The following is a 23,421-nucleotide window of genomic DNA, read 5'->3' on the forward strand; positions in this document are numbered from 1 at the left end:
GGTGGCGACTGATATGACTGCAGCGTTGGCTGCAGTCCTGGCCTCTGCATGACGTCGGCGTAGGTAGCCGGCACAGCCGCTTCGAAGGACTGATGTCTAGCGGCGGCTTCGGCGTAACTGTGTGGGGCTGCCGTAGGTATTACTGGGGACGTCCTGGCGACAACTTGGGCGTAACTGAGTGGTGCAGGAGCTGGATGGTGCTGGTGGTACTCGGGCATGACCTCCGCAATTTCCTGCTCAATTGCCCGACGGAGGGGGGCAGAAGGGTGGTCGACGGCTGTTGAGCGTACCGAGGGCGAGCAAAGTCCAGCAGAGAGAACTGGCGCGCGATTTCCTCGCGCACGAAGGTCTTGATCTCTGCGAGTAACGCGGAGTGGTCGGGTATGGTCGACAAGCCAGCAAGCTCAGCGTCGCGTGATGGAGAGCGACGGGTCATCGATCGCTGCCGGCGCAGCTCCTCATAGCTTTGGCAGAGCGTTATGACCTCTGCCACTGTGCTGGGGTTCTTGGCGAGTAGCATCGTGAAGGCATCGTCGTCGATGCCTTTCATAATGTGCCTCATCTTGTCAGATTCCGACATGGTGGCGTCGGCTTTCTTACACAAATCGAGGATGTCTTCAATGTAGCTGGTAAAGGTTTCGCCGGCCTGCTGAGCTCGTTCTCGCAAACGCTGTTCGGCCTGCAGCTTACGAACGGCAGGGCGGCCAAACACGTTGATGATGGCGGTCTTGAAGTCGGACCACGTCGTGAAATCGGATGCGTGGTTGTTGTACCACAGGCCGGCCACACCCGCGAGGTAGAAAACCAAGTTGGTCAATTTTCCCGCCTCGTCCCATTTATTGGGGACACTCACGCGTTCATAGATCGCGAGCCAGTCCTCCACGTCAGTCCCATCTGCGCCAGTGAAGACTGGGGGGTCGCGGATACAAGGGACACCGGGACATGAGGTCGGTGTAGGCGGAGGCGTCTGCTGGGCGGCGTCTTGAGGCATGGTAGATGGTAGGGTACGGGATCGAAGCTCCAGAGGCATCGAATGGGAGCACAGCACTCTCCACCAATTTGTTAAACGGTTTATTGGACGGGACTCGGCGACAATTCGCTATGGCGACAGTCAAGGCAAGAGCACGGGCTCCGAGAGCGAGCGGCGTTTTTAAGAGGATGACCCACTAGGAGCCGCTGGAGAACGCAACCGTTAAACAGTACCAATTGCTTCGCCACAATATATATATATATATATATATATATATATATATATATATATATATATATATATATATATATGTTGAATGTATATATATATATACATATATATATATACATATATATATATATATATATATATTCAACATATATATATATATGTACATATATATATATATGTTGAATGTTGTGGTCGAGGGATTATTGGTCAGCTGCCAACTCGTAGAAAGATCACTAGCTACGTGACGCCAACAGGCAAAAAAAGAGCGTTCCACACTCGCCGCCATGGCTGCGATTGGCGCTGACTAACACTCCTAGGTTTAATCAACATATATACCCCAGAAAGTGGACGGGAGGATGACCGCCGCCGTAGCTCAGTGGTAGAGCATCGGACGCGTTATTCGAAGGTCGCAGGTTCGGTGCCTGCCGGCGGCAAGTCATCTTTTCGTCCACTTTAGTTTCTTCACATTTATATTCTAAATACTACAGATAACACCCCCTGTACTTTGCTTGGCGTTATTGTCTGTTAGTTCTCATTAATATATATATATATATATATATATATATATATATATATATATATATATATATATATATATATATTTATGCGGATTGGAAGAATGCAACACACTTGAGTGTTAGCGCCGTGGTTTGTGTCCTTTCTTCGCCTGTCTCTTAGGGCTGTTTTCTGCTGTTAATCCAATGGCAGATTACGTCCGCATAGCTACTGCGGACGCCCCACTAAAACTTTATAACAACGTGAGTTGAAATATGAAATATCTTTCTACGCGATTACCAAATGGTTTTATTTTCATAAAATAAGGTGTGTTAAATTGTTGCGGTAGCACCAGCGTGGACCGCACTACTAAACTGACCTTAGTGACTGGATGAGCTGCCCTGTAAAGCTATGCATTTATGGTGAACGTGTAAACACGAGCATAAACCTCTTATCATTACGGAGGCGTTGCGAACCGAAAGTTTCTGCTCCATTGTGTGCTCGTAAACAGCCGTTATTCGCGGGGCTCATTTAGGCATCTATAAACCTCGCTTGGAATCATGGCTGTTCCATCACCTCGCGCAAGGAAACTGGTCGTACAACTCTTTCAGGCATTTTACGACTGTTTGCAGACCTCAGAGGATAAGCGGGTTCGGCGGCTGATATGTGGCATCTGTCCATTGGCAGTGAGATTGCGCGCAGTACTTCTGAATCTCAGATTAGCTTTAGTGCGGAAGGCGATAACGGCGCCTGCATATAGTAACTGCATGGCGTGGGGTGCGCTTCACACAATACGACGAAACGCGTTCTATAAAAGCGTGTTGAGATTTCTCAAGTGAGCACAAGAAACAGCGACGGGGACAAACGAACAGCAACATCAAGAGTGAGTCAGTGCCACTGCTAAGTTTCATTACTTTAAGATACGCGCCTGGAGTGTATGTTTCGAACTCAATTTCTCGGGGCCCGGCGACTTAAGCAGAAAGGCCGCATCTGTGGATGAGCGGCACGTAACTATTCTGGCAGTAATGATGCTCGCAAAACACCGAGAACCGCGAAGCGTCATGGTTACTGGCCCTCCAGTGGTGCGGGCTGACAAGTGACACTGGCATCCGAAGACAACGCCAGGCAGATCATTGCCTTTCATTCAAATTGCATGGCGGTTGTATGAAGTCATACGGGGTGTTTTTGCTCAGGTAACGTGGCCTCAAGCTTGACAATCATTACTGAGGGGCCTTACATCGTGGTATGGAAGTGCAGCCAAATGAGGCGCTGCGTAACCCCTATCTGCTATAAATTCTTGTGGGCCACACATTTGAAACTGCTCTCTTAAGTTCGCTTAAATATAAAAATCCAGCACTGTGTTACAATTCGAAATTTGTGTCTGCGTCTGATTTTACATAACGCACGCGCTCTTGTTCGCTTGAAACTGAATGAAATCATCCCAAAAATGAAGGCTGGGCTGACAAAATATTTCTGTGGCCACTTTGAAAGTTCTCGCGCGCATATCTATGTATGTATTTGTGTATACAGGGTGTCCCACCTATCCCGCAGCACGGTTTTTAACAAGAGAAAGGACGTTACGCGAAGCAAACCTACCCAGGTAGCACAAAACGGACAATTGACGTTTCATAAACGTTAATCTGAGACAATAAAAACGTCTAGAAGACGTCACAGAATAGAAACTAAAGGTCTACAAAGCGTCGTATGTCTCGTCTAATGTCCGGCTAGAATCCGTTTTTAAGACCATCTAGAAAACGTTTAAAAACACCGCAAAACATCGCATTCTATAAAAGGGATTGCTGGATACGTGAAATATCCGATGGCGTTATTTTTGAAAGGACGTTTTTTAGACGTTTTTAAGACGTGATGCATGATCTCTTTTCTTTTTTGCTGTTTTGTTCTTGTGCATGTAATTAGTGCACGTTTATAGTAATCCCTCTCTGGTATAGTAACTACATTTACTTTATTCTACAATTACTATTACTGAGTCAGAGCTCAGTAGAATCACAGACAAAAGTGGTGATGTAATTCATTATGTAAAACAGCTACTGTTCCTGTACGGCATAAAAACGTACAAACCCCAGAATCAAATATGGCATGCGACTAGATAACATTATAAAGAAGCGGGAAAAGAACACAAATTATCGCGGCAGCTAAAATGCAGCAATATAGTATCCATCCTTGAAAAACACTTTTTGTTGCACAATTCATTTGCGAAATCGTTGTCAAACAACTAACAATGCAATATGACAAAACTTGGTATCTGGCACAGTCATTGTGCAATATGTAAGCGTCGTCTCAATTAGCTCTACTGAATGAAACACAAAGATGAAGTAAAGAGAAAATGTCAAAAAAGGAAATGTCGCTGCAGCTAACAATTCGACAAGGGGACTAGTCTCCGTCAGGGCCCCAACAAAGACAAGCCTCCATGTTGAAATGTTTCCTCAACGCTTCATCTTCCGCTGAACGTTTTTCTTGCAAAAGGGAGGGAGAGAGAACGAATAGAGGATGAGCAGTGAGGTTAACCAGCGTCCAGTTTGCTACCCTACACACACTCACGCACGCACGCACACACGCAGAGAAAGAGAGACAGGTACAAGTGTATCACAGCCGGTCACTCAATTCTGTTGCCTTGAAGTACTGCAGGAGGGCTCGTGTGGTTTTCTGGGCTGATGTGCTGTGAAGCCAGGCTCCCAAGATCTTTTCTTCAGTAAAAGGCCGACCATCAATTGAGGCTCCTGCAGGCACACTGGAGAGACCGCCGATGTTGTTGAAATTGGGGACAGAGGCACAAAAGATGATCGATAGTCTCTACACATTTGCAGTTATCGCACACTGATGAATCTGCAATTCCAATCCCATAGCTGAATGAGTTAGAAGACGCTGCACCGAGCCGCTGTTAACACAGCATTGTAAGCAGGAAATGAGCCATGCATCAAGCACCTGGTGTATGTCTGCCTTCATTTCAAAGCAATCGTTCAGTATTGCAGACCACAGTTAGTCGAAATCGACTCCAAAGTGGGGAAAACACTATTAGCAAAATAAAGCTGCAATATAATATTTCGCCCATCCAGTCAAGAATACGTAATAAAAAAAAGAACTTAAATCGCTTGCAAAATCACTGCTGCTGAAATGTATTGCTCACAAAATGGAGCTCTTAGGAACTTTCTTACAACATGCCTCTCTTGGAAGATTTATCATTGAAAAAATGTTCGCAAAGAACTCTGGCATCATTACAGGAGTAAGACTAGACGTTCGGAACAAATGGCGTCATTTGAGACGTTAGGTAAAAATATTTGTGGTCAGCATCTATGTTTCAAACTGCGCCCACTAAAGAAGTAACGGTTTCAGGCTTCGAAATGCAGCGTACAAAACTTATCACAGGAATTATGGTCTGACATCCCTAGAGAGCACACAGTTAACCTTAAATGTGCCATGGCTAGAAGAAAATATGAACAGTGAAAATTACAGCAACATAAAAGAAAAAGTAAAACTAAACCAACTGTAGCGCGAAAACAAAATGTATCAACAGAAAACTAATGGGAACGACCACAAAAATTACAATGAATGGGCCTCTTACTAAAATGAATAAATAAAATTTAGGAATATGAAAATACCAGCCTGATAAAAAAAAAACTTTCTTTTATGATGCCCAGTATTAAAAAATGTCAGGCTAAAAGAACAAATTTAATGATAAGACACATCAGCTAAAGAAATTGTGACTCTTCCCCATTTTTACTCAATAAGAACAAAGCTATAAACTTAGGATTGTCAGAGGCAGGTCAGGGTATTGCACTTCGTACATCACATTGCTCAGTGTCAAAATATCACTATGTGTAACAAGGCACACTCAACACATGGCTTCATGACAGGTAGTTGATGGAAATCACAAGGCACTTCCGGAAGTCTGCTAAGAATACTACAAATGACATACACACGACATTTGCCATTAGCATACACTTGAATTTGTGCCATTAGCAGCATGGGGCAGCGTTCCACGTCAAACATATTTTAGCACAATAGCCCTTGTGCGATTTCTTGAAGATGCCGACAAACAGAGGCGCTCAAAAAAGTTAACTGCTTTAAAATTGTGACCATTTTTTTTAAAGTTCGCAAGGAAAATAGAAAAATGCCAATCGCTTGACATCCATCTTTTTTCATACTAAAACCTGCCCGTCACCCCATTAAAAGGAAGAAAGCCATAACTTAGTTGGCGTAGTCTTTGTTTCAAACATCTAGGGCGAGTGCCGCCTGCAATAAATAGGAGAAAAAATAATTTCATTACATGCTATGATACTTAAAATAGGACGGTGTGAAAAGCTGAAAACTCGACAACACCGTACGGCGACAGAGAGCGAGCATGCTATATTTAACCAAGCACAAGAGACGCGCAAGAGAACCTTTTGGTACTGCTAAGAGGTGCCGGCTTTGCAGAGAAAGGAGGAGGTTAACAGAGAAGGAAAAACATAAGTCACACGTCCGAAAGCGCATCGGCAGCACTGAGAAACCACAGCACTGAGAAAAAATGCCCAACTCCTCCCCGTGAAATGCGTCTTTGACCGTCAAGCCCTCAGAAATTCACAACAGAAAAGCGCACCCAGCCTCTCGTTACATGCAGATAGTAATGTGGAAGAAACCATGAACCAGTACGCTGTCGCTGCAAAGATTCTCTCACCCACAAACTTCAGTGACACCTTAAAAAAACGCTAGGCCTGCGGAGCACTCAGCACAGTCACAGCGAAAGCTGGAAGAGCGGCCTTTCTATAGCCCGTTCTTAACTCTCTTGGGGATTTAATACAAGTACACACGCAAGGTATCAACTACGCCACATATAATTTTTGTGAAGTAGGAAAGCACTCACTAGGCCAATATTCGTCTCACAATAAGCATTGTGTGACGCCTGGTTGCTACTTTACTCTTGTGCCACGTATATCACACATGTTAATGCCATTCCTTGCCCGATATGACCCTGTATAGGGTCTTTTTGCAAAGGAGTTTCATGCATCAGCGTGGCTTTGTGGTAGAATACTGGACTGCCACGCACAGGGTTCAAATCCCATCCGATCATGGCTTATTTCGCGCGATAGTGGTTACGGACACCGGCGACGGCGGACAACTACCTCACTGCCGTTGTGACCTGATAACACTTTCGCTGTAAAACATTTGACTCCTGCCGTAACTTCCGACTATGCAGTTTTAGAATTGGGAGCGCAAAGCTTTGAGCTAGCGTTCGTCGCCACTGCGCATGCGTTATACGCTACGTAGCTAACAAACGCTATCTTTACGTATCCTATTTTAAAACTGCATGCTACTGCGCATGCGTCGTACGCCAACCTCTTACCTACTCACGTTAAGTGGCGGAAATAGCATACGCGCCCAACGAACGCTATCGTATAATATAAATACGGTTTCCCCTCATGTTCGTTCGAGCATGAACGGAAACCATGACTTGCATTTATGTTTCGACAGCTTTATCATGTATGCTGAATAAATTCCACAGTCGCGGATACACTGCTGAAACATTTCGCACATACAACCCGTGATGAAATGAACACTCTTTTTCATTTGTCATAGTTCTCAAATACTGAGCGCAAGTGCAATAAAAATGAACTTACCTTCAAAACTGACAGAAGCCCGTGGTTGATAGAATCCGCAAGTCCAAAGAAAACTAATCGCACATCAACGTAACAACGTCCGTCCCTCGACTACAGAAGAAAGTTGCGATAGCGTCCCGCGTGCAAGCTGGTGAGTGCATTTTTCCGCAGAGAATCTTACGGGACTAAGCCTAACCGTCAGTCAGCGTAACAGTCACTCAACAGAGACATACTTGCATTCGGGTCCACAAGATTAACACGCAGCGAAGTATAGTTTCTTCACAGCTGCGTTCATAGCCTCCATGAATCACGACACAAGCACGGAACATAGCAAGAGAGGGCATGACCGGCGAGCGCGACCGCCCATGCAAAATCGGCGAGCTTAATGGCGCATTCATACTTGAGAAGCGAAGGGAAAGAGAAAACGCCACAGTGGCCGGAAAACCGTGTCCAGGAGCGTCGAAAATGCTCACATATGTTCTGCCCCTCCTGCACGCCGTCGCTGCCGCCGCCTTCGTCACATCGAGAACTCATTCTATTTTGCTAGTTTCCTGAGCATTTACATTCAAGTAATGCATGCAAAAAACGGAAACGAAATAGCTTTCACCTTTTCAAGCCGTTGTTTCGGGAGATACACCAGCGGAAACTACATAAGCGGGCACGCCAGCAGCGGCGGCGGCGGATTCACCCGGTTGTGCAAAAGCGAGATACGTTCGGACACGCCGACTCGCCGCTGCTTCACCTTCTGCGAATTCCAGTCTTCTAGGCAATCTTAATTCAAACCAGGCTCTTGAGGAACGTGTCATTGTCGAGGCTGTGAGTTTTGTTGTGCTGCACTGGTAGTATGCAATTGCTCCGATGCGAGCCACCGCAGACGCCCTGGCCGCCATGTTGAATTTGCGGCCGGCCGTTGTTTACATCACGTGTTTTAAACTAGTGCAGCCAAAGTGGCCAAAGTACGGCTTCCCGTGAAGCGGAAAGGCGATCCGCTTTCGCGTGGCGAAAAGATTGGTCTCGGACCGATTTTTTTTCGCGTCAGGCTCGCCGCCTGGTTTTCCGGCCGCTTAGGCTGCGAAGCGAGTGAATTTCCTGTGAGTTTTGTCGCTTTCGCCCCTTCGAGGCCAAGTAACTGACACCGAAGAAGCAATAGCCGCGCGGATGGATACAGTCAGCGCTAAGACCTTCGTGAGGATCGCTGCGAGTAAATTACATAAGGTTTACTCGTTAACGAACTTTGAAGTCTTCATGTCTGCTGATGCAATGTCGACACCACACGCCTTTATCCTTCTGCGCGTTGCTTTCTTTATCGCAATAAGAGGTGACATGCGCACGCTCGAGCTCAAATTTCAGTTCACGATGGTTCACGGACCATGGACCAAATGGCGCAATCCGCTGCTCGGCGAGAAAACGTCTTATAAAGCGCGTCTTCTAGACGTCACAAACAAGAGATATAATCCGGCATTTTCTGTGACGTTTTTAAAACGTCGAAATTGGTTTAGAATCGAACAAACGTCTTGCAATATCTCTTTACTAGACGTTGCAGACAAATATTGTCTTAAAAAGTTCGTTTTCTAGGCGTAACCGAAAACAGATATAATACGGCTTTTTTGAGACGTTTTTAAAACGTCGAAATTGGTTTAGAATCCGTTTTATCCCATTTATCCCTAAATTTGACGTTTTCTTGACCATCTGTGCTACCTGGGTAGTACATATAGAGTTTGAGAATTGGGGCCCCAAGGAGCTTGGAGACCTAAGAAATTTGCGAGGCACCAGGGCGCATGCGCAGAATCTAAGCCACTCTAGTCCTTTTGCGCTCGCGTTGACCCAATACCCAAAAATCGAAAACTAGCGTGGGTCCCCAAGGCGGCTTGGGTCGCCAGCGAGACGCCAGCGGCGCACTGTTCAGATTACGGCCAGTTGCTAGTCTGCGCTTGTGCGTGTGTCTCACTTGTCCCTGCTTATTTTGCGCAGTTTTTAGCAGTAAAAATTACGTATCGTCCTACCTGCCACTCCCCAGCTGAAGAAACGCTCCGCTTTGGTCTTATAGAGTCAGGCCGTAATCTGAACAGTGCGCCGGCCACGTTATCAATGAGAACAGTCGGCCGCTAGAACTGGACAATGATAGTGACGTACAATCGAGCGGAAGGAATTGGTGTAACGTTGCAACGTATATTGATGGCGCCCTTGCCAAAGCGCAGTACGCCGTCTCCGGCAACGGAGAACAGGCAAAGCGGTTGCTTGTGTTAAGCTGATTTGAGGGAGCTGCTTCCTTTTGCAGGTGGGAGCGCATTCACGTGACATTTTTCATATTGCGCCAGCGTTCTTTATCATCCGGAAGAATCGAGCACGCGTAAGGGATATTCATAACTCTTAGTGCTCCGGCAACACTGTGCGCGTCCGCCATTTTTCGTTGGGCGCCATCGCGGAATCGTCTGCTAGCGTCTCCATAAAAAGAGGCCACGGAGAGGCTGAGCCGCAGTCGTTTGCTTTCGTTGGCGAAGCTTTTTGACCAAGAAAATGCGGCTGTTTCTTTCGTCATCCAGCGCCGAATGGTCAGCGGACCTCACTGTGCTGCCACAAATCGACGAGAACTCAATATCGGGGCTCTGCGCTTAAAAACTCATCCGGACGGCAGCTGCAAGAGGCGCATCGCTTCGCAAAGCCGAACTGTTGTTCTCTGGTGGCGTGCTCTTCGGATCTGATTTCGGCGTTCAAGAAAAGTGTTTCTTGCAGAGGAGGTGTGACTGTCAAACTTCTAAGATAACATTGCACTGCAACACATCTTCATCGTATTTCCCACTGCGATTTTATACACGCGTCATAAACACTCGTCAGATATCGACACCACGCTGTTTCTTCGCGACCTGTGCAACGCTGTGTGGCTTTCCTCGGTTTATTTACTTAGCCACAAGTATCTTTACACCCTCCGCAGTAGCGTGCGTCGTAGTTTTTTTCGAAATAAACAAGACATCTACATGTGCGTGAGCGGTACGCCGCAAACCAAACAAAAATACTGATCGCGCGTTTCAGCTGTGTACAAAGACAGCGGCCCGAGTAAGGCTCCTTTACTGCACGCTGGTTTATAAATAAAATAATGTTTTGTGGCCGCAATCGATCACGCGGATTTTGGTTCTGTCGTTCTGATTTTCTTGAACGCCGTACGTGTGCGTTCATTGACACATCTTTTTAAAATATTGTGCTCTTTGCTTTTGCTGTCACGGATGCGTTCATAACCGCGGGCTATTGCGAACAACATTCAAGGGGCGCGATCAGCGGAAAGATGAGTGCGATGATCTACCTAACATCTACCGAAAAAACAGCTCCATCTACTGTACGGCTCCGCAACTCTTCGCTCCGTGTTCGCAGCGCACGCTGACCGACGAAAGCAAAATAAAAATAAAAGGAGATGGATAAGGGAGTGTAAAGCGAAGGGTAGACGTGGCATGCGGACTGTGTACTTCGGCGCACACTGCCTTGCGAAGGTTGCAAAGAGATGCCTGATTGAATCTTTGCGCCGATCGAGGCTCGTGTGGCGGCACTGATTTACCACGGATGCGCGCAGCAGCGTCTGTGGCACTGCCTACACACGTTTATATACGTAAATCATTGCTTTCGTCGATCTGCAACACCGACAAGCTAATGCTGATCAATCATGCTATCTCGCGCGTGTGCGACGTCGTCCGTCTCTTTTAAAATGCATATATCTTAATATAGGCTTCCAAAGCAACGTCGAGCGGCGCCACTGCTCTTATCGCAACTGGGGGCTACATGGCCACAACACTGCCGCCCCCGCTTCCGCGCATGCGCAGAGCTCTCGGATTGCATCTGTGGTCCATCACAATGTAACTATTGCTGACTAGCAGTGCTCTGGGCCGCATGAGGAGCGCATGCGCGCACGTGTCCTTGCCGCTGCCTCTGGCAAATCCGGCGACAAACCGCCTTCGCAGGCAGCGTCTGCCCCCAGTAACGCATAGCTAGAGTGTACTAGAACAGGGTAGTGCTCGGAACGGCCGCAGCACCAATGTACAGAAAGTGAAGCCCAAACAGGGTCAATCCACCTGCAGCGCTGCGATTGGTAGTCTGCAATGCGTCGTCGTTTAAGAGATGCGCGCGGCTCCGGCAAAGTGGTGTAGGGGTAGAATGCCCGCTTCCCACTCAAAAGGCCCGGGTTCGAATCGCAGTTGTAGGTAGTGGGTTTTTATTTTTAATGTCACCTTTTACAGCTGTGTTGGTTTTTTACTTTCTTTCTTAAAGGGGTCCTGCAACACTTTTTGAGCAGGGTCAAAAAGCGCTGCCAATCGGTAGTCGAGGCTCCCGAGAACACGCGAGCCAAATATTACAGCGAAGCGAGCGGCCTGGAATTTACAATAAATTCTCAAAGTCAGCTGAAAATCGCTCCCTCTTCTCTCGACAAATGATGTATTAGTCCGCAATATATGACGCGATTGTCGGCAGTTCCACCATTGGCTGATGTTATAATCACGATAACACCCTCATTATTACCTTAGTTGTTAATTTTGAGTTCAATAAGTAGATAATATGTATGTTTATATTGTGTTATGCCGTTAAAACACCGAACAAACATTAATATTAGCACTTCCGGTCTCACCGACAGCTCGTCTGCTCGTAGTTGCGTGGTTGCGTTTTCTTCACCATATGCAGTGCCGAAATCGTGATTATTTCTGTGCTTTTGACCATCGCCGGTTGCCGTTGAGAGTGGCAACCGTTCGAGTGTTGCCTCGTCAGCTGGAAACTGCATCGTCGGCACGTTCTCACGACCGACCGAGGCAGCGGTGCAGCATTTCTCCGATAACAATGCTGGCGCCGGCTAGCTTAGGATACCTATGTTCGCTGTATGGCGAGAGTCCCGTTCGCTGTCTGTTCAGTATGTCATCGAGCCGTACCTCGGCGTATCCTCCACGTAATCTCAGGTTCCCGAGAAAACGCGACACAGCAACCAAGCAGACTCGCATTTTCACGGTAGCTGCAGACAGCCGAGGGATGGGTCCGCGCCGGCCCGATGCCCCACGATCCTTTCTTCTAGTCTTTAGTTCTTTGTTGTCAGCCCGCACTCGCTGTGCGCCCGCATTCGAAGAGCAAACAGCATCGAAGTACCGCCACTGGGAGAAGGGTGCACGCAGCTTTGCCGTGTTGAATACGATTCAAGCGCGAGCAGTGCGACGAGGCGGTGTATCGGAGTGTGGGTCGAAACCCATCTCAGCTGTCATTCGTTCCAAACGCGCACGCAAGTTTGCGTCCATGGTTGGCAGAGCGATGAAAACACTACGGCAGTTCGAGGTCCACACCCAACATTACCAAACCGACTCGCAGTTTTCAAGCACGCGCGATACACGGTACCATGGGCTCCGTCGCTCGACGACGACCGCGCTACCGCGCGAGCTGACCGGAAGTGGCGCCACAGAACACGTGGTTGCGCCGAGACGCCAGAGAGAAAAAAAATGAAGAAAAAAAATGCCGCCGGCGCTGACGTCGCCTCCTCGCACCTCCGCCTTCCCTCCCTTCACGAAGCGCGCAGCTTTCCGCGCGCTCGCTGCGTTGAGTTGAGGGAGAAAGCTGCGGAACGTGATCTCTGTAATTTGGTAACACCACTTAGACTTGACGGATTCGAAAAATTTTTGCGGCATATGACTCGTGAAGAGTCATACGTCAATAATGAGACTATTCCAAAATAACTAAGAAAGGTGTTGCAGGGCCCCTTTAAAACTAGCTTCTGTTGCTACGTATTGCTACAAAAAGTAACGTAAAATGTGAAATTTGTTTCGGGTCTCGTCTTCGCGAAAATCACGGAGGCCATACTTTACGTTTTTGTTCAATCCCGGGCGGTGGCGCTGCAAATAACTGCGCTCGCTCTCAAATTTCTTCTATTTTACTTCACATTTTGCGTTACTTTTTGAACCAACACGTAGCAACTTAAGCTAGTTTTAAGAAACAAAGGAAAACCAATACAGCTACAAAAGGTGACACTAAGAATAAAAACCCACCATCTGCAGCTGCGATTCGAACCCGGGGCTTTTGAGTGGGAAGCGGGCATTCTACCCCTGCACCATTTTGGCGGAGCCGCGCCCATCTCTTAAACGACGACACATTGCAGACTACCGATCGCAGCGCTGCAAGCGGATTGACCCTGTTTGGGCTTCACTTTTCGAAGCTCGTTCCGGGCACTCCCCTGTTCTAGTACACTCTAGCATAACTGAGCCACGCGAGCGTGGCGCCCAAACTTGAGCTTGGGTTCCTTATATTGTTCGGCAAGTCTAGCTTATGTTGCAGGCGAGCAACTAAATTGCACGAAGAAATAAGAACTGAGGTTGAAGAGCGCTTTTGCGCGCGCCGGTCACTTCCGAACAAAACACAGTGCCGATCTTATTGACGAAACAAGTTCGCGTCGGTACATTCTTTTTCTTCGTTCAGGTAACTGATAAATTCGATTAAAAATAGTGTTATCTTGTTGCCGGAACTGTCAGGGCTCCCTCGTTACCTGAACAGCATACGAATCATTAGGAAGTGATCGCAGAACGCAGATAAAAAACCAGCAGCGAGGACCCGAAAGGCTGCGAAATACTACTGGTTTTGTTTTCGCGCCCAACAAAACATGGCGGATTGAGCTTATGGGATTGTCGACAGATGGCGTTTTACGTTTTGAATATATCCTATTAGTACGTTGTTGAAAATACCGCAGTTACATGTCATTTGAACATGCCTACATATGCCTCGTTGATATTTTCATAATTACGTCAGTCATGTTGTGTTATGAATATAATTGTCTGATTAATCAATCCCTGTTAACGAAAACATTAGTGTTGGCTACTTCAGTCTGCTGTGAACAATATGCACTAGGTTTGCTTCGCGTAACGCCGTCTCTCCTTTTTAAGTGATGCTGCGTGATAGTTGGGACACCCTGTATATGAAGGAAATGTTGCGTATATTATACGTACAATGGTTCAGAATGAGCGCAATGGATCTTGCAACTCAGGATACTGCTATCTTTTCGGAAAAATGCACATATATGCCAAATTCGTAGATTCAGATGCATATCTGGAAATGACTTTATGTTAATAGTGAGTCTCAGTATGCTGAAGGTCAGATTGTAGTTTGATTGCTTCATGCCGTATGTGCAGGCACTATGAAGGTACTTGCAAATACGTAGTTTTATGGCACCTTGTGTATAGCCTCGAAGCTGAGGCAGCCTATACGACAGACTGTATGCGCGTGAACATCGGTCTGCAATAAGGAGATGGCGAAGTTTCAGCGCTGTGTTACCCCGCACTATTGGTCGAGTCCGAAAGAACACAAGCTTCACAGTGGACGCGAAAATTAGGTGATTCTATGGATGCTTCTGATAACGACCTGCCTTTGGTGCGCGGCATTCCGGGGCTAAAGATGAGATGTAGAGTTACTGGAATACAAATCAGGGGTGCTCTTACTATTTTAGCGCACTTGTCAACAAAACAGAGGACGGAAGAACGACACGGACGGACGTAGCGCTATGTCCGCGTCGTTGTGTCCGTGACTGAGTAAACGTCTGGGCCAGACTTGGCGCCTCCCTCAAATGATTAGGGAAGGGGGGGGGGGGGGGGGTTGTTGGACTTGTGCCTCGTGCACGCGCCTGTAACAGAGTGTATGCGTTTTGCGCAGCGCTTCTTAACATGTGCTTTCTCAGCAGGACAAGATGGTCAAATCCTTGCTGGTTCTCTTCCTAGTCGTCGCAGTAGGATGCGGTAAGACAGCTCGAAGTACCCTCGCTTTCATACGAGAGTTTGAACAGTGACAGATTTCTAAATTGTTCAAAATTTTTAAGGGAAGAACTCGGGTGATCCAGTGTTTCTGGTCCACTAAGCTGCTGATTAGTTTCGCAGATTGTGTTCAGTTTAGTATTTCATGAACCGGAATGTGAAGTTGAGGTGCTAATATTGACTAGATGCTAAGCCTGATTATGTAAAAAGACAACATGCCTCCACTTGCGACCATGTCTTCACGTCCGACGTTTTTCAAACTGAACCCTCAGAAAATAGCTGATCATTTTGCAACGTTGATATTTCATCTGACACCTTAAAATTATTTCCGACATAGAGAAAGCTACGTCGTACCCTATGACAGGAATATTTTCTTTTTAAAACGCCGATCTTTTTATCTAAACGCTAAGACACTAAGGAACTTCGCACACGAACTCTACGTCGGGGTCAACTGCAGTGCTGCTTTTAAAATTTCGTTGAAAAACTAGTTAGACTTGTTAATAACATGAGCGCGGACATCACGGTGAAAGCGTGAAACATCCCTCTTCCCCTCAGCACAAGAAAACCGCGCGAGCAGACAGCGGAAGGGCAAGGTTCTCCCTGCGCAAGTACAAGAAGAAGCGAGCGAAGAAGCGACGACTTTTAAATGCGCCTGTCGTGCTCCTAACGCCATCTCGCTGGTAATGAAGAAACGCTGATAAGCGCAGCCGTCTCTGAGTCCGTCCAGCGGTAAAGGGTGTGTATATAACGCTCGCCGTTACCTACGTGGAGGATCTGCGTTTCGTGGCGTAGTGGCTAGCGCCACTCGCTGCGGAGGAAGAGGTCCCTGGTTCGATTCCGCGCCTCGGAAGCATTTTTCTGAATTATTTTTCTTTGGGGCTTTTATATATATATACATACTTATACATATACGGTGCATGACGACGGCGACGGCGACGGCAAAATCCAGCCGAGACTGTCCATATAATTGCTATCGCAATAAAAATTTCATTATCAAGTTGAGGGCAGTTTAAGTGGAAAAATTGTAGGGCATCGCACTTTATGGCATAACAACTGTTACATATTGCAATTTGCGATATTCATAATCGACTCAAGGCGCCGATATCGAAACCGAGCACGCAGGGCGCGCCAACGAGCCAGACCAGCGCTACACGTGAAGGAGAAGTGGCAAAATTGGAATAAAGACGTGTCGTAGGAGAGTCTTGCGACAAAAAATTACGACAGCATCGCACTAGCGGTGTCAAGCCTGAAGGAAGAGCGAAGCTGGGTGGCTTTCCTTGTTTCTCATCGTTTTTCTCTTTCTTTCCCTTCCTCTCTGTTTCCTGTATCTCTTTTTTTGTATCTGTATCTTTCTATTTCTTTCTTTATCTATATTTTGTATCTGTTTCTTTGTATTTCTTCATCTACTTCTTTATCTTTCTTTCTTCTTCTCTCTTTCTGTTTTGCCCTCTGTTCTTTCTATCTCTTTTCCGTGTCTGTTTCTTCTATCTTCAGCGCTCGTCTCGTGTTTATGTTCCTGGCTTGTGTCCCCGTATTTTTTGCGCTACCTTCTCTATGATGTTTCTATCTTTTTCGTTCTCTTCCTATGTATTTGTCTCTCTTCCTATCTTTTTATGTGTTTATTCCCTTTATTTCTTTCTCTCTCTCTCTATTTTATGTTTCTCTCTCTCCATCTCTTTCACGTGTTTCACGTGCTCCACTTCACCGAGCAGAGTTATCGTTTAGAGCGTGGGGCTTGCCCGATTCCTTTGGCGCATACCCACCTGAGGAGTTTTGCACGACGGAGTACAAGTTACCGACAACTTAAACTGCTTCACTCCGCGGCGGCTGCATTTTCGATGGAGGCGAAAATGTTTGAGGCCCGTGTACTTAGATTTAGGTGCACGTTAAAGAACGCCAGGTGGTCGAAATTTCCGGAGCCCTCCACAATGGCGTCCCTCATAATCATATCGTGGTTTTGGGACGTTAAACCCCATATATTATTATTATTATTATTATTATTATTATTATTATTATTATTATTATTATTATTATTATTATTATTATTATTATTATATTAAACTGCTTCACTGTAAAGACAATAAAGAGACCGCGTGCCGGTTCTTGATGATGATAGTTTTTTGCGACGGAGCACAAGTTACCGACACCGTAAACGGCTTCGCTGTTAAAATACCGGCCAATCCCACGCACTGTAGATATCATCATGCGAAGTCAGCGAGAATCTGGAAATGCCGCATGCGTTGTCTGGCTTTGAGACAACCATTGCTAGAGTGATCGTCGTACTTGCGTAAACTGAGAGGCCGCACAAGGATTCTTGGGTGGGCTAGCTGGTTCATGAACATTGTGGCAGAACAGCGCAGACAACGGGACGAAGAACATGCAGGACACATCACTGTGTGAGTAACGCGGGCTTGCCAGGTAGGTCGACTACTCTGTGACAACTAAGGGGTATATATAGTGCGAAGTGGCGTCGAGATTGACTTCGAACGCAGACGTTCGTTTCATAGAGCAGTGGTGCACGCTACGGCACGGTGACGTGCGTATCACAAGCCGTGTTCGTTGACACATTTCTGCGGAGCGGAACTATTCTAGAGAGTAAGTGCTCAAGCAATTGTAATACAGGTATTGTGTATTAAGGCGACGGCCTTTGATGGCTTGTCAAACGCGAAAATTTACCGTCGGCGTCCGGCGGCGGCGGTGGCGTCAGCACGAGTGATGCAAAAAGTCATGATGTAATGACGTCAGCATATGACGTCACACTTAGCCAAAATTTGTGACGTCATGACGTCATTGTGACGTCCCATGATAGCGTCATCACATAGCACCATTGCTCGGTCAAATATGGACGGATCAAGGAGGCGGTGCTAAAGCAGGTGAGGTGCAGAAAGCTTGGAATGCTTCCGATCCTGGAGGCAGTGCAAAGCCACGTTAGGTGCAGACAGCTTTCAGAAGAGGGCGGGGGAGGAGCACTACATCGACTGAGGAAAAAAAGATGGCTTTCACCTTCGAGTCGGCTTAGGCGAATGCATAAGGGACCCTGTGAGCTTTTGTATTAATATAGGAGCGGATATCCTTTACTAGGCCCTGCAGCTAGCATTACTTAACAGCATCCGAGAGTTAACGAACGCTAACCAGTGCTAGCCAACAGAAGCCACCAAGAGCGAAGATAAGCATGGTACTAGCTGACAGCCATCATTAGTGAATAGCGAGCCGCCACCAGCCTACATTACCGAACGCTTACTGGCAGCAAGCCACCACTATTGGCTAGCTGCCAATAGTGGTTCCGGCTTACTGCCGGCTATTGTATGCATTAGCATACAATAGCAGGCAGTGAGCCAGCATTCTCTTCCGAGACTGCTGAAGATTACATTGTTTTTTTTTTCTACGCATTAATTTTCAGATTAAAGAACCCCAGGTGGTCAAAATTTTCGGAGCCCTCCACTACGGTGTCTCTAGTAATCATATATTGGTTTTGGGACGTTAAACCCAAGCAACTGTTATTATTCCGGAAAAGTAATGCATAAAAAGAGGTTTTCCAAATTTATGGCATCTAGAATGTCTGGCAGTGTGCTGCCAGGCTGCGTCGAGGCTGCGTCGGGCTCCACAAGCCGGCAACACGAGCAGGAAGAGGCATCGCCCAGTTGTTGGGAAGAGCTTTGTCGGCGTGACGAGGTGGCCGGAGATCATAACTGACACTGACACAACAAAAGTTTTCGACGACGAGGGGATAGTGCAGCTTATTTCCGGCGCACAAGAGGAGTCTGAAGATGCGAACGATCCGGATACTGTCGAAGCCCCCGTGCCCCCCCCCCCCCCCCCCCAAGCCAGGTGATGGATGCCGTCGACCTTCTTAGGCGGTTTGCGGGGGCAGACGAGGGTGGCGAGGATGCTTTGATTTCACTGGCTAGCTACAAGAATTGTGTGCTTTTGCTGCTCACGAATCGCGTGCCGGGGAAAATCACTGGCTTTTGCACTAGGCAATTAACTTGTCATTCTCTCGAACGAAATTTGTCGTTCTCTCGGTTTTACGAAGTTCCAGATTTAACGAACTAATTCGCGGGTCCCGACCACTTCGTTAAATCAAGTTTCAACTGTATATGGTTCATCTAAACCCTGGTTCCATAATGCCTGGATGACAGCTGAGCTTTTGTCCGAATCAAAGGCTCTCCTGCATCGCTTCTGGAGAATATAATGCGTTCTCAATGAATTAAGGCTATAAGTAAGGTTTCGCTATATTCCGTGCATTTCTCATAGCCTCACTGATAGTGTAAATATAGTCTATTGTCGAGTAGGCTGTAAGAAATCCTGCTTCGTCTTTTGGTTGACTGAATTCCAAGGTGGCCCTATTTTATTGCGGTTACATTTGTAAATAGCTTGTAGGCAACGGGCAGTTGCTGATCGGCCTGCAGTTTTTCAAGTCCTTGACGTCGCCTTATGCATGAAGATAATGTTCGCATTCTTCCAGGATTCTAGTGCGCTCACAGTCAAGAGACATTTCATAAGCAGGGTAGTCAGTTTTTCTAGCAGAGTCTGTCTACTATCTTTGAACAGATCTGCTGTGACCTGATCCTCACCATCAGCTTTGCCTCTTTGCAGTCCCTCTAAGACTTTCTTTACTTACTCTTCCATTATTGGTGTGATGTGTGATTCCTATGAGCTAATACTTCCATTACCACTCTGGTTGTCCCGGCTTCTGTATAGAGATCTCCGCAGAACTTCACAGCTGCTTTAACTGTCGTATCCATATTGATGGTGACTTTACCTTCTTTGGCTCTTAGTTAATGAGCTAGGGATTTCGGCCTGTGCCCAATTATTGGCGAACATTTGGGAGGCATTGCCAGATCATGAATGGTAGTTTCTCGCTATCTCTTAAGCGAAAGGCATATAACAGTTGCATCTAACCGGTACTTACCTAGGGAGCGGAAATCTGGAGGCTTACAAAGAGGTTTCAACTTTAATTAAGGACTGCGCAGCAAGCCATGGAAAGAAATATAGGTGTAACATTGAGGAGCAAGAAGAGAGCAGAGTGCGTCAGGGAACGAACGGGTGTTAAGGACATCTTTGCCGAAATCAAGAAGAAGAAATGGGCATGGGCCGGCCATTGTAGCGAAAATGCAAGATAACCCACGTCATTAAGAGTAACAGGTAAGATATTCGAAGAGAATCGGCAAGCGTGCTATGGTGAAACAGAAGGTTGGGTAAGCAGATGAAATCAAGAAGTCTGGAAATAATGTGGCCGCAGCAGCCACATGACCTGGTTAATTGCAGAAGCATGAGAGAGGCCCTTGCTCTGCAGTAGGCGTAGTCAGGCTGCTGCAGATGATGATGAGCCAACATGAGGCAATATTTAGCCTGCATTAACAGGCAATGTGAGCCACCACAAGTTACCACTTTAGAGACATTAACCAATAGAGGTGAAGACTGGCCAATGTTAGCAGGCACTAGAGACCACTGGCCTACAGTAGGCTAAAATTGTGCAGTCCTAGCCAGCATTAGCCACGAGTGAGAGACAAACAATCAAAATCAGCGCACGCTAACCAACACCCACAAACAAACAGCCACGACCACAGCCAGCATAAGCAAACACAAGCCAGCGCAAGAGTGCAACGAGGCAACGTTAGCCCGTGGCAGTCGACAGCTCGCAAACACCAGGGATAATTTTGCAATACTACCAAAGTCGGTCAACCAGTGCTGGTTTTATATAGTGCATTTCACGTCGTGCCAAGAAACGCGGCCGCGACTGCAGGTGGTTGCTGAAGCAGTTGTAGGGGGCACATTTCGTTCCAGTGGCAGAGGTCACGTTCTCTCCGGACACAGCTTTTGCGGACGCCAGCTGGGTGCGCGTTTTCTAAACCTAGCCAAGAAAAGCTTCCGTATTAAAAAAAGATACAAATTGCGGTTTGCTTGGGCACAGCGATAACGAAACAGAAAAAAAACATGGTTGATCCCTCTGTCATAGGAATTGGTATAAGAAAGTGAAACGTGTCTTCACAGAGGTAGTTGAGCGTTTATTGTGCATTGGAATATGAGACCTTGTAAAATGTCTATTGATGTTTGGCAGTTATAGCACCGTCAAACACAGAAGGACGCACGAAACGAACGTACAAGTATACTCAGGATGAGACCGAACTAACAGCTGTCACAGTTGTTACTTTTTTTGTGTTTGAGCGACGCGTTACTTTCGCGAACGCGGCCGCTGCAGCGAGCGAAGTCACCTTCGTGCGCTCTAAATTCAGCGCAAGCTTTGCAGTGAACGCACAAGACGTACAAATCGCCCCCATTACTAGATAAGCGCGTGCTCAAGGGCGACCGCGCCCTGTAGGGCAAAGTTCTGGTGGTATAGGTATGAGGCGCGCTCGCATCGAAACGAGCGGTGCGATGACCTTTAAAGCGCGCTCTTAGAACACGCTGAAGTGCCATCGAGCTCTGAGTACTGCCAGCGGTAATTGATGTATATAAATAGCTCGCCGTTACTGTGTTGAAGAACGTACGTTCTGTGACTGAGTCGTTTACGTTATAAATTGTTTCTAAAAAAAAACATGCATATAGTATAGCCTCCTCATTGCCATAAGCATGTTGCGACAAACCCACAAAACCGTTTTTTCTTTACTAGCAAACTTATTTTTGCTACGCAGTAGATTAGTGCAGCTTATGTGCTCTGTGACCCGTTATGAACCTTATTTCTAACAACAGAATGATTTGCAAAGAAGACATATGAAAGCAAAACGGGGCAAGTGCGCAACTGGTACTAACTCGTCAAGCAACGCTTAGAGCCGTTTCTTCATTCGCCCTAAAGGCAAACTCAGACGACGTGGCTATTATTCCAATTTCGCATCACCCACATGTGTTCAATGATCGCTACTGCTCGCTCGAAGCAATAGAAAATTCCCGAGTTAGTGCTGGTTAATTATCAATTGCAGACGTCGGAGTAAGCCCACATCGTGCGTTCGTCTTTAAGTTTTTTTTTTCGTATTTGCTATGTTGTCTTACTTACGTGCAGCTCGAATTCAGAAACTTGTAAACAACATGCAAGATCTCAGCTGCGCTGAATTTGCTTTTGAGAGCAATGTGCAGTGTATTACAATAGTCTCCCTATCGCCTTATATTGGTACAAATAAAATGTTTCCTGTGAGCTGCACAAGGACTCGACTAGAGCGAAAAAACCGAAAAGTAACGTGTTTCACGTTTTATACATGGAAGCAGAAGGTCAGCCCTTTAAAGTGACGTGACGCTTTGACCCGCTTGTTGCCTTTACATACCATGCTGACAAATACAAAAACACTGGTCCTGTGTGTGGCCAAGCGGTTCAGCAGAAAGCTTAGCCGGAGAGCGACATTATTTAGATACTCTTGGAGCTCTGTAGCTCGATCGAGACACGAAGCGAAACGAAACCCGTATTATTCGCTTTTGGAGATTGTTCATGATTTACAAATAAAACTTGTATTGAAATATTGTTCATGATTTAGAAATAAAACTTGTATTGAAATATATCGGTTCCATTATCGTAACCCAAACCCTACATGGTTACTCCGTCGTGTGGGGTAACCGCTAAACTAGCAGAATGTCAAGCGAAGTGAAAAAATTAACTCGAACTAAGCAGAAAAAAAACCTGGCTTGGTGACCGCTAAACTAGCAGAATGTAGAGCGAAGTGAAATAATTAACAACTCGAAGTAAGTATAGAAAAACCTTGCTTGGTAACCGCTAGACTATATCCGAATGTAAAGCGAAGTGAAATAATTAACGACTTGAACTAAGCAGACAAAAACCTGGCTTGGTAACCGCAAAACTAGCAGAATATCAAGCGAAGTGAAATAATTAACAACTCGCAGTAAGCTGAGAAAAACCTCGTTTGAAAATGTCGCCGTCAATCTCCGGTCGGATCTATGTGGAACTGTTCTACTGGCGTGTTTTACTATTATTCAGTCGGCCATACGTGCTAGCACTATTACTAAACTGTGTCGTGTATAAAACACGAACATGAAACCGCAGTGCTAGCTAGTACGAACATTAGAGTGATTCTGTAGCTTCGTTTGCAAACTGAAGGGATGATAATTCAGAGCTCGGGTACATGTAACAGTGACCATGCTGTTCGACTTTTTCGCAGTTGTCCTTCGCTGCGCTGATGCGCGCCTCCTGGAAGCTAAAGACCTCACTGATCCAGTCACAGGCCTTCTTGACAACACCGTACAGGCCAGAGACCTCACTGACACTCTTGTGCCTGACGCTGGAAAGAAGGCGCTAAAGCCGCTAGACAAAGATGGCTCTTCTCCTTCGAAAGTGGACCAGGTCGGCGGCACCTTGTAAAGAATCCTCGACAGCGTTAAGGTGTACACGGAGAATCTATTTGTGACCTTACTGAATAAAAATTTTCAGCATTTA

General features: G+C 46.5%; 1 long non-coding RNA gene across 1 annotated transcript; it reads left to right on the plus strand.

Annotated features, from left to right (window-relative positions):
• The first annotated feature begins 2,478 nt into the window (after nt 1-2,478).
• Nucleotides 2,479-23,421, plus strand: LOC119386532 (uncharacterized). The gene is made up of 3 exons (XR_005182314.2): nt 2,479-2,579; nt 14,972-15,026; nt 23,147-23,421. It is a non-coding gene; the product is annotated as an uncharacterized LOC119386532 (long non-coding RNA).

Source organism: Rhipicephalus sanguineus, chromosome 3 (assembly GCF_013339695.2).
Source record: "Rhipicephalus sanguineus isolate Rsan-2018 chromosome 3, BIME_Rsan_1.4, whole genome shotgun sequence".
Classification (NCBI taxonomy): Eukaryota; Metazoa; Arthropoda; class Arachnida; order Ixodida; family Ixodidae; genus Rhipicephalus; species Rhipicephalus sanguineus.